Consider the following 13,089-nt stretch of genomic DNA (forward strand, 5'->3'; position numbering starts at 1 on the left):
GGAAATATAGATGAAAGAAAAAGCACTAGTGGAGAAGCACTCTTTTTAGGTAGGAGACTAGTTACTTGGACTAGTAAAAGGAAAAGTTATACCTCACAATCCACAACTGAAGCTGAATATGCTGCTGCTGCCATAAACTATACAAATATTGTATGCATCAAGCATCTACTAAAAGATATGAAGGAAGAGATAACTAAGCCTATGATACTTTATTGTGATAATACTAGTACCATCAACATATCAAATAATCCTATGATGCATGCCAAAACAAAGCACATTACAATTAAGTATCATTATGTAAGGGAGCTAGTGGAAGACAAAGAGGTAAGGATGGAATATGTCAATTCAAAGGAACAAATTGCAAACATCTTCACAAAACCATTACCTAGAGATGCATTTGAATATCTAAGAGGTAAGTTAAGAGTGATACCCCTATCTAAGGTTGTTTGAGATACAACAAAAATACCCTGCATCAAATAGGCTAATTGCTAAATGATATAAATTGATGCGAAGCTTCTTACTTTAGGTCTTGCCTAATGTAATTAAAGAGCTGAAATTCTAAAATAGTAACAAGCAAGGTGATAGAGGCAAAAACTAGAGCTACTAAAAATTGTATATCTACATAATAAGATGTTGAGATGATATTTCTTTGGCATTGTTGTCAAAGAGGGAGAAATAGAAAAAAATGATCAATTTGATAGGATCAAATGAAAAGAGGAAGAAATAGCAGCTATGAGGGAGAAATAGCACAAGACAATAGAAATCAATCAGGATGAAAAATCAGAGAGGGAGTAGAACAAAGAAGGAGAAAAGAGATAGTGTATCAAGAAAGGAGATGATTACCCTAATACTTTAAAAGAGGGAGATATTAGAAAAACAATTCAAAGGGAGTTATAAGAATTTGGAAGATGCTGATAGAAGGAACAATTTTGAAAACAAGATTTCTTTTTGGCATTTTCCTTACTATTTTAACCTAGTTAGCATTGATTACACAAAATGTTTTAGGTGACATGGTTGATCAGTTTGGTTTGCAATCAATGCCAAAGAGGGAGATTATTGAAATCTAATTGAAAATATCATTGTTGAGAAAGAGAGATTGTTGAGGAAAAATATTTTCAATCATTGTTTTGTCATTGATATCAAACCTACAATTTTTTGGAGATATAACTGCTTATAAGATCCAAGTACTCTCACTTAGTTGATTAATGAGGAGGATTTAATCAATAAGATGTAACAATAGCACCTAAGGGAAAGGTTGAGTTATGATTAAGTAATAAAGTACAAGGATTAGTTAAGACAATGATGAAATAATGTATTGATAATATAATTGAAGGCACAAAGGTTTGCTATGCTTAGAAATTTTAGAAGAACAGGTTATACTAAGACTAGTTGCAAAGCTTGACCAAAGTTGATAGTGGGTGCCAAGTAAAGTTATTTCATGTCAAGCAGAATATCAGTTAGTGTCGAGCAAAAGAAAATTCTAGTGTGTGTTGAGTAACATAGTTGGTGTCGAGCATAACGTAATAGGTGCCAAGAATTAGTAAAATGTAGCTGATGTTGAGTAAAAATCCAATAGGTGCCAAGAAACATAGTATGTACCAAGCATCAAAAGATTAATAGTGCTAAGTTGCTACATTATTTGAAAAGTAAAAGATTTTCCAAATTTGAGCCAACAAGTTTAACCATTTAAGGTTAACCATTTTTAGGAAATTACAAGTGGATTCTACATGAATTTTATGTTAGAGTAAGTAATTATTATTTATGATTTACTTAAGTTTACTTAGGTTAAATGCATTTTTCACCTTGGAGTTTTCATACCTTTATGTGCTAACTTGTTGACAACATAGAAGTTTGTGTATGTGTTGTCAACACCTTGTCATTCTTATCATCTCACCTACTTGGAGGTTAATCCACTTCTCATGGATGTATGCTTAGTTGTCATACTTATCTCCTAGTGCTTTCTAGCTTATTCTAGAAGCTTCCTAGAGGCCTTTATAAATAGGCTCTCCTATTATATTTTTACACAGCAATTTACATTTTATCTGAGAATACAATTTTCTTATTTTTAGAACAAACCTTTGCCTCTTCTTGTCGTTCTCTTCTCTATGATAGGTTTTCTACATGCAAATGATTCAAGGGCTTGTGGATTTGATTTCCATATTTGTTCAAATCCTACAGTTTGTAGAAGAAATAGATAAGGGGTAGATACATTATATCCTACCTAATCCATTCAAACCCTAATTTGGGCAAGGAAAAATAGAGCAAGAAAAGTATTCCAAATTCCTACTTAAGGAATTATAAGTCATGAAGCAAAGTGGTTGGCTAGAGTGTGTGGTGTCAAGGAGAAGACATTGAGAAGGAAGAATAGAGTACAGAGACTCTACTTTGTCAAGTGACCACAAAAGTGATTGCATTGGCACAAAAAGCAAGAAGACTTAAGGAGACAAAAGTTTGAAGGGAGAACAAGTTGTTAAAGCTATAGAGGCTAAAAACCAAGCAAAATAGAGAACTGAATTGAGATTTGAAATCTACAACATATGTTGTAAGTTGTATAAGATCAAAAGCCCTTATTGTTACTCTCTAGAAATTGTATCAATTAGGAAAAATCCTTTCAACTAAGGTTGACTTAAAAATCATTAGAAAATCCTTTAGTAGGGTGGCATTCCAAGTGAATGACCTAAAGTCCTTTAACCAAGCTCACTTCTAATAGGGTGATTGAAATCCCTTAACTATTTCACACTTAACAGTGTGTGTTGTAACCTTTAATAGGGTTGACCTTTCATAGGGCATCACTTCATAAGAGTGAGAAAGAGGTAGCATTTTACTAGTGGTTTTTCCCAAATTGATTTTCCACATAAATCACTGTGTTATGTGTGTTGATCTTTCATGTCTTATTATTGTATGTTGATTTATTAGTAACTTTCTAGTTAAAGTGTTTAGCTTAGATGCATGAATAGTTAAATGGGTTCACTAAACTGAGTGAAAGTTTTACTGGGACATCTGGACCTTGAATAACTTATTCACACCCCCCCCCCTCCCAACCTAAGTTATTCTAAAGAATTTTTAACAAATTTTTCTTCATTTTTCTTGAAATATTATTTCCCTTCTTTTCCTTAGGGTTTTCTCATAGATATCTTTAGCAATTTGCTTAGAAAATTCCCATCTTAGCTTAATATTATCCATCAAAATACTCAAGATCTAAAGTGCAAGCTGATTAGGCAAGCATTTCCACTTACCCATTTTATCTATCACCAAGTCTTCAATCTACTTTTTCTCTTCTTTAGTCCTAATTTCATATTTTAGTGCTTTGAAATTGGTTATGTTGGCCCCTGATTGCAAATCCTTCAATCTATCTTGGAAGGTGGGTGGAGGTTTTCTAAAAATTATGTCTCCTCCTTCCTTATCTTCTTTCTTCCTAGAGGATCTTCTCATGAACACTATAGTAGAATTTTCAATAGGTTTTTTAATGATTACCTTACCCTTTTTTTTTAGTTGCTCCTCTTCCTCTAATTTTTCTTCATCCTCTGCCTCTTCATTCTCACCTTTACCTTCTGTTAATAGGAGAGTGGAACTTGTTTACAACTTGGCAATTCTCTTCTTGCCTTTGTTAACCACATGAGGAAGCTTTATTTCCAATTCAATCCTCACCTTGGCCTCATCATACATGAAAAAATAGTCTATCTTAGGATCAACTAATTCATTTACTAATGCTTTAGTTATATCCTTTGTTTCATCAATGTTAACCTCATATCCAAGAGGTTTTACTCATGCAATTCTAGGCCTAATTGCCAAAATGTACACCCTATCACTATCTACAAAAAAAAAAAACCATCTTTATAATACTCTACTAGTTTATTGGGGATTCAAAATCTGTTATTCATTTTCTCCTTGCATGCATCAAAATAATTTTCCATGATACTAGCATAGTTTTCTCCCATTTCAGCAATGTATTCATTAATCTAATAGAGTATTGGCATACCTTTCCTCCAAACAATAGTACCTTTTGATGGAAAGAATTTATGAACATAGAAGAATAAACATGTCAAAAGTGAGCCAAACTTACATGGATTGTTCTTTGATGTCTTGATGCTCTCTATGTTCTTACTAAACTGACTCAACAATAACTCTGCAAGGTCAAGATAAAAGTTAGTTTTTACTACCTTCTGTGCCAAATCAACTACTTTATAAGACACACTATTTAATCTACTTGAACTATAGATTTTATGGGCAATTATATGAATATCAAACTTCAATTCCATGTTAGTGACACAACTTATCTTCATTCCCCTTCCATTCCATTCAGCAAGGGTTTTCTTCTCTAGTGCAACCTAACTTAGGGTTTTAGTCTTTTTAGTTTTGGCCAACATTGGGAGACCGTTGATCCTGTGGATCATTTTCTTCATGATCAAAATTGGTTTCTCCAACCACAACTAATATTTATGTACATGACTAAGGATAAACCGTATTCATTTCACTTGGATTTCCCATGAAATGTGAGGAATATGCATTAAACCTTTAGCCTTGAGATGTTGATGCTCAAGTTTCAACAGACTATCAATGCATAAATCCTTTAAACATTCATCCATGTCTAGTGTTCCTATATCTTTTATAGAACATTTAAATTGTGAATGGATATCATTAATTAATAGTACCTTAGGAGGGATTTAAGACTACGCTCCACTCAGATCTAGGGTTTCTACAATGGTAGGTGTTAGTGTGAAAACTGATGCTTTCCATTCTACACCATGATCCAACATATCTGAGCCTCATTTCACCTTGCTATTGGTAGCTACCATCTTCACTTGGTAGGGTTTGAGAAAATTCAAAAACTTTTGGTAATAATTTTCTCAAGTCACTTGAAGATCTCTTTGGACAATTTTCCTTCAAAAATTCATGGTGGAAAAATGATTTTGATTTCATTGATTTTATCAAATTTTTCCACAAATGCTTAGTACAAATATTGTCCGAGTTATCAGACTATCATCCACTTCTTTTTCATTGAATGCATGGTGAAGTCTTTGTGACTCAGTAACCATATGCGCCTTAGTTACTCCCAACCTTTCTTGGTGATAACTTTCATCTATTACTTGGTGATCCCTTTTGTATCTTGAATGTTGATTTGGATCTTTCATCCTGCTAACTAGAATTGATATCTGATGTCTCATTTAGTATCACAATTCTAGTTCTCCTTTGAGTGATCAAGTAGAAATGGTGGAGTCACCCAATTCTTGAGTGACTTGTTCATCATTGCTTGGACTTACATTCTCAATAGACTTTGAAACCCATTATTGTCTCATCTATTTTCTAATGTTATGAATCTTTTCCTTTTCTCATCTTCAATTCTTCCAATATTCATGTAGTTCTTGGCAAGGTGACCAAGTTTAGTACAAATAAAACACCTTTTAGTAGTATCTCTTTCCCTCATATGATGCTTTACACAATTCATTCCAATGTGTCCAAATTCTTCATAGTAATGACATTTGTACCAGGTGTTATAGTCCCAACCAATATAGCTTTTACAATTTGTTTCTTGTTGGATTCAATATCTTAGTTTTTCATTCTGATGATTTGTGCCCATGGTTCTTAAATTGTGACATTTTCTTTCAAATCTTGGTTTCTCTTTGCATTCATTAGCCTAATGACCATGCTGACTATAGTTATAGCATTTTCCATTGAATTTTTCTTTCCCATTGTTCCAACATTTGTTCGATGTATGACATATCTTACCACAGTGATTACAAGTAGGTCTTTGATTCTTTTGAGCTCCTTATTTGGATAATTCACCTTCTTTTGTATATCCAATTCCTTCTTCTTCTTTTTTTCTATGATAACTTTGTTCATTCAATTGATTCATGTCTACTTGGGATTTCATCTTTATTTCATTGATTTTCTTTTTAGAGTTTAGATGTCTCAACAATCGTTCATTTTCTGACCTTAGATTCATGATTTCTTCATTTGCACTGGTGAGCTGATTAATGAAGTCAGCTTATAGAAGGGATATATTTTGAATCTCATTATCTTTTCCTTCCATTTCTTCTTTTATCATTTTTTTCTCTTACATGACTTAAAATAGCTTTACTAACTAAATTTCTTGCTCTCCTCTTATTTTTCGCACTTCTTCTTGCAGTGAACCATTCTTTTCTAAGAGTTCTTTGATTTCTCCATTGTCTTCATTTGGGTTGCTTGTTGAATGAATGCCTTCAATTCTTTCTTTAGTGTAGATTTGATCATTCATTTGAATTGCAAGATCTTTTCTTCTTTTTAGGGATTGACAAAGTTACTCATTTTCTTTCTTGAGTTGGGAAATAGCCATTTCCAAATCTAGCTTCTCAATGTCAATAGCCTTGTCAAGTCTAAATATCTACATGGCCTTTGATCTTTGCTCAAGCTATTAAAATTTTCTCTAAGAACCAAAATGCTATGATGCTAATTATATAAAATATTGTGAAAGGCTAAGGTACTAAGAGCGGAGGGGTGAATCAGTAACATCTAAAACTTTTATCCAATTAAAAATTAATCCTTTATGAGAATTCTAATCTAATTGCATGCATGAGAAAAAAAAAATTAATTAAATCATATACAACACTTTAACACAAGACTTGGTGACCCAGAAACCTTCCAAATAGAAAGTAAAACTTGGGTGGGGACGATACCCACAAGCTTTAGTACTACAATATAAATTTGGTTGTTTAAGGCTTGCATTAATCACTTTTGATGATCTGCCCTATTAGGAGCTATAAGGACTACTAGGTCCACCTTGTTAAAGGATTTACAAACATACAATGAACTATGTACTTGGTAAAGATATTTACATAAGACTATTAGGTCTACCTTGTTAAAGGATTTGACTAATCCACCTGTTAGGATAAAGCAGTAGCTAATCTTTGATCTGCAACTTGGTTTGTTGAGTGAGATTTCTTTGTGTGCACAAATCACCTTACTATGATAGGTATATCTTTGCTACTCCTTATACTTCTTGTAGCCTTGTAATTCTATCTTCTGCACTTCTCTAATTACATTCAATTACATTACATACTTTTTCTAAAATTTGGATGTGATACAATACATTACATATATACCAATCCAATTATACAATTACAAAGTTGGCCACAATACTAGTTTACACAAATATTACAAAGTCAGCTCAAATGTAGACACTCAAGTTCTAAAGACTGACTCAGTGAGGTTCTAATACTTGGCATCCACTGTGAATGTTAGGCATCATCATGCACTCAATAGAGGTAGAATCTCAATCCATACTAATCACTTTCAAGTAGTTTTGAACTCATTTTGCACTAGTGACTCTCTGAATATTGTGAAACTTGACATATAAAGTAAATCACTTGATTCACATTGCTTGGCTTTATCAATGCTTCCACTATGAGCTCTATACAAACTGAATCACTTGGTTAACACTGAGTAGCTTAGTTAACATTGGACTCACATTACATCTACGAAAAAATCAGTAAACATTGTGTAACTTGGTTTGCACTAGTAAACTTGGCATACACTGAGACTCTTTGTTTACACTACTAATCTTTATCATAGTTGTAACTATTCGTCACAAATTGAAATTTATCCAAAGAACTTAGTAGCAACTATAGAACTTGGTAACAACTAAAACTCTTGATTAACATTGTTAACTATATAATAAGCTTAGTAGATACTTACAATTTGAATAAGTGTATGTTACTAATAACAAACTTGACTGTTATGTCAACAAGATCATTGATAGTGGGTGTTCACATCACATGACTTACCCAAAATTATTATGATGAAAATAGTGTAAGGTTTGGTGATGATGCACCCTTTCTAATGAAAGGAAAAGGTTCTATCAAACTCAAAAGAAATATTTTATGTAACAATGCTTATTATGTTGAAGGACTTAACTATAATTTTTAGAGTGTGTCATAACTAAATAATTTCAATTGTAAGGTTGAGTTTTACAACAAGATAGCTAAGATATATGACACAGATGAAAAACTAATTAGGAAAGGTGATCAAACTATGGGTAATCTATTTTATCATTATATGGATGATTTTACTGGCCTTGTTGTACAATTTGATGATGTGTGGTAATGAAACAAGAGGTTATGTCATGTTAATTTTGATAACTTGGTTAGTATTAGTAACATGAGAAGAGTCAAAGGTCTACCTAAATTGAAGAAACTTGATAATATAATTTGCAAAAAACGTTGGTTATGTAAGATGACAAAATCTAGCTTTAAGAGGAAGACTCACACCTCTAAAGGAATTTTGGAGATTGTTCATACTAACTTGTGTGGACCAATTGAGGTGTAAAGATACAAACATGATAAGTACATTATGTTACTTGTTGATGGTTATTCTAGAATTATGAAAATTATGTTTCTAAAATAGAAATATGATGATTTCCAAATGTTTAAGTGGTAGTTAGCTAGAGTTGAGAATGAAATATAGAAAAGTCCGAAATGTTTGAGGTATGACAAAGGAGGAGAATTTACATCAAATGAGTTTCAGATGTTCTATAATGACACAGTAATCAAAATATAAACATATGCACTTAGGACACCTACACAAAATGCAATTGTTGAAAAGAGTAATAGATCTATAATGGACTATGCTAGGAGACTCGTGATGGAGAAGAATGTTACTTTAAAATACTGGAGAGAGGCTATAAGTACAGCTATCTATAACTTGACCAATGCGTAAGTCAATAAAGGTACTCATTCAACACTTTTTGAATTATGGTATGGATACTCATTTGATGTAAAATACTTTAAGGTATTTGGAAGAAAGTGTTATATTCTTAAAGATTTTAGGAATGGTAAATTAGATGATAAAAGTGAAGAATGTATATACCTTGGCTATTCCACACAACGTAAAGCTTACAAGTGTTTAAATACTAACACTTACAAAGTTGTAGAAAGTGCAAATGTAAATTTTGAGAATATTAAGAAGTAAATGAGGCTAAAACTACCAAGGAACTAGAGGAATACATATATTTTGTATAATTTTATGAAGGAATGTCTATTGATGAATATTTTGTAAATCAAGTTGTAAATCAACAACAAGTTTCAATGATTATCGAGTCACATATAATAAATTTTGAATTGTATTCAACAACTGAGCTATAATCAAGTGTCGAGTTGTAGACTAAAGTTGAGGCACATTTTGATTATGAGATTAGTGTAAATGAAAGAGATGACCAATTACTTGATAGGGAAGTACATCGTGATTCTAAAGTTGACTGACCTAATGAGAAAATCAGAGCAAAACTAAGATTGTCAAATTATGTCAAGAGATATCACCCTATTGAACAAATTATTAGAGATAAAAATGCTAGTCTAGTGACAAGAAATAAGATGAGAAGTGATACATGTTTTCTAAGCATGTGGGAACCTAACTCATTGAAAGATGCCTTAGAAAATGAGCACTGGAGTAAAGCCATGAAATAAGAAATTGAACATATTAAGAAAAACAAGACATGGACTCTAGTTCCTAGATTAGAAGATAAGAATGTGATTGAAACCATGTGGATTTATAGAAACAAGTTAGATGAGAATGGTGAAGTCACAATAAATAAGAAAATGTTAGTTTGCAAAGGATATGCACAAGAAGAAGGGATAGACTATGGAGAAACATTTGACCCTTTTGCAAGATTGGAAGGAGTAATAGATTTGTTTGCTTATTCTGTATACAAAGGTTTCAAAGTTTATCAAATGGATGAGAAATCTACATTTCATAATGTGATATTAGAAGAAGAGGTTTACATAGAAAAACTGGAAGGATTTTGATGATAACAACAAGAACATGGTATGAAAGGCTTCACAATTATGTTGTGAAGATTAGATTAGAGATGACTAATGATAATAACAATTTGTACTTGAAGACCCAAAAGGAAAATGTATTTTACTAACTGTATTTTTTTTTTGATGATATCATATTTGTAGGAAAAGATTGATTATGTAAGGCATTTGTAGATCAAATGAAGAAAGAATCTGAGATGTTCATGTTTAGAGAGATCAAGTTCTTTTTTGGTTAGCAAGTATATTAGATGCAATATGGTATATAGATCACCTAGTCTAAGTATGTGAAGAAGATATTGAACACTTTTGGACTAGAAGATTTAGAACTAGTTAGAACACCTATGGTGACATGACATAAGTTGTCAAAGAAAGATGATTCAACTAATGTGAATTAAATATTATACATATCTATGATTGGATAATTGCAATATGTAGTACATAGCAGACCTAACATTGCATTACTTTCAGGATATTTACAAGATTCTCTTCTAATCCTAAAGAGAATCATTTGGTGGCTATTAATAGAATTATGAGATATCTAAAAGGAAAAAAGACTATGGTCTATATTACAAGAAAAATGAGAATTTTGAGTTGAAAGACTACATTGATGTTGATTGGGCTACAAACATTGATGATAGAAATATAACAAGTGTAGGAGCATTTTTATTAGGAAAGAAGTTGGTTACTTGGACTAGCAAGAAACAAAATTGCATACCTCAATCAGTTGAAGCTAAATATGTTGTTGATGTAGTAAATTGTACAAACATTGTATGGATCAAACAACTACTCAAACGTATGTAGGAAGAAATCACTAAATCTATGATACTTTATTGTGATAATACAATTGTTATAAATATATCAAAAAACCTTGTGATGGACACAAAGACTAAGCACATTGCAATAAAGTATCATTACTTGAGAGATTTAGTTCAAGATAAAGAGGTGAAGATGAAATATATGTCAACACAAAAGAGAATATAGCTGATATCTTCACAAAAGCATTACCTAAGGATGCTCATGAGGATCTAAGAGGTGGACTAGGGGCGATACCCCTATCCAAACTTGTTTTAAAAGATAAGTAGTGCCCTACATCAACTAATGTTGAATGTTGTATATTACACATTGATGTAGTGGATCTTACATTAAGAGCTACTGAAAGTAATCAAAGAGTTGGAACAATTGATCAATTGCCTCAAAGGTGACAAAGGGAGAAACTAAAATTGTTAACATCTTCATGTTGAGATGACAAGTCTTTGGCATTGTTGTCAAAGAGGAAGAAATAGCAAAGGGAGAAATATAAAATAGGAGAGATAAAGAATATCTACTTAGAGGGAGATAGCATACCTAATATTTACTAAAGAAGGAGGAATGACTGAAAAAATACATCTACATAGTAAGAGGTGGCAAGTACCAAGGGAGATACAAGTCATAAGGAATAATTGATTTTTTGTTGACAAGAATAGAATTTTGTAGCCTATATAGAATATGAAAGTTGATGATAGAGGGAGAGATTTCAATACAAGGAGTCATTTTCTTTCTACTATTATTGTTTGTATGGTTTTCCATCAATGCAAAAGAGGGAAGTTTTTGAAAATAGATTGATATAAGTATAGGAATGTGTTTCAATCATTATTTTGTCATTGATGTCAAACCCACTACTTCTTGGTAAGACAACTTACTAGTTGGTTTGAGTACTATCATTTGTTTGATTGATGAAGAGGATTTGATAAAATGTGATAACAAGAGAATCTAGAGGAAAGGTTGAGTTATGGTATAAAAAAAGATTACACATATCAGTTAAGATAATGATGATACAATGTATTGATTATCTACATAAGGCTGTAAAGGATGGATACACTAGTTACTTCTAGAAGAAAAAGTTAGAAGAAATGAGTTTTCCAACCTTGACTGAGTGGATAGTAAGTGTTGAGAAAAGTTAGTGCAATCCAAGAAGAAAATCAATCAGAGCTAAGTAAAGTGTAGAGTCAGTGTATGCCAAGTAAAGTTAGTGTAAGTCGAGTAAAGTTTATTTGATGTTGAGCACTAGGAAACTTTAGTGTTTGTTGAGTTATTTAGTAGATGACAAGTGGAATAATAGTGCATGAAAGCTGAGTGATAGTGTATTGATGTTGAGTGAAAGTACTCATGTTAAATCATAGATTTGGCAAATCTAAACTGACTATTTTATTTTCTTGAATTGTGTGAAGCATGTGGAATATAACTATGACAATCTAGTGGCACATAATTCAAGGGAGAAGTTTTTAGAGGAACCAAATGGAAAATTGGGTGGATTCATTTTATCCTAACTAATCTTACCTAATCTTAAAATAGATGGTTGAGGTTGAACTTCAAAATATCTTAAATCTCTATTTATAAAGAGAACTATTCAAAAGAAAAGGTTTTCATGGATGAGAACCTAAGGAAGATAAGGAGTCTAGGATATTTCTTCATTTAGTGGTCGAACATAAGAGACTACTATTTGCAGGAAAATAATGAAGGCTTAAAAGAATGAATTCTTGAATAGTGAACAAGCTATCAGAGTTGAAGTGTGTGAAAGCAAAGCAGAATGAAGGACTAAAACATAGATCTATAATCTAAAAGAGAGTTGTATTATATTATTAGATAAAGCCTTACTATTACTTTCTAATTATTGTATTAGTTTAGAGTAAATCCTTTGGGTTAAGGTTGACCTAATAGTCATTTGTAAATCCTTTAACTAGGTGGCATTCCAAGATAATGATCTAAAATCCTCTAACAAGGCTCACTCCTAATAGGGTGATTGAAATCCTCTAACCAGGTCACATTTAATATGATTGGCCTTTCATAGGGAATCAGTTCAAAAGAGTGTGAATTAGTAGCATGTTACTGGTGTTTTTCCTAAATTGGGTTTCCATGAAAAATAATTGTGTCAAATGTGTTATTGAATCTCTTATGTTTCATGATTACATTTCTGCAATGTTTTTTTGATAGTAACCTACAATGTTTAAATATTCTATGATATAATGGATGCATTCATGAATTTTTTTAATGGATATGGGTTCACTAAGCTATGAAAAGTTCTATTTGTACACCTAGACCATCGATAATTGATTCACCCCCCTCTCAGTTATTCCAAAGAATTCCAATAAATTGTCTCATGATTAAAATTTCCAAGAAAGTATAGGTTGAATATAAGAAAGTCTTAAAACAAGTTTCAAAGGTAAAATCCATATTTATGAAGAAAGATGGGTCTATAGGTTTCCAACTTCTCACTAATGGAAGCGTAGGTATTCTAATCTTCTTTCGAAGATAACTTGGTTAG

Source organism: Cupressus sempervirens, chromosome 9 (genome assembly GCF_028749045.1).
Source record: "Cupressus sempervirens isolate cs-2001-9-10 chromosome 9, ASM2874904v1, whole genome shotgun sequence".
NCBI classification, from domain to species: Eukaryota; Viridiplantae; Streptophyta; class Pinopsida; order Cupressales; family Cupressaceae; genus Cupressus; species Cupressus sempervirens.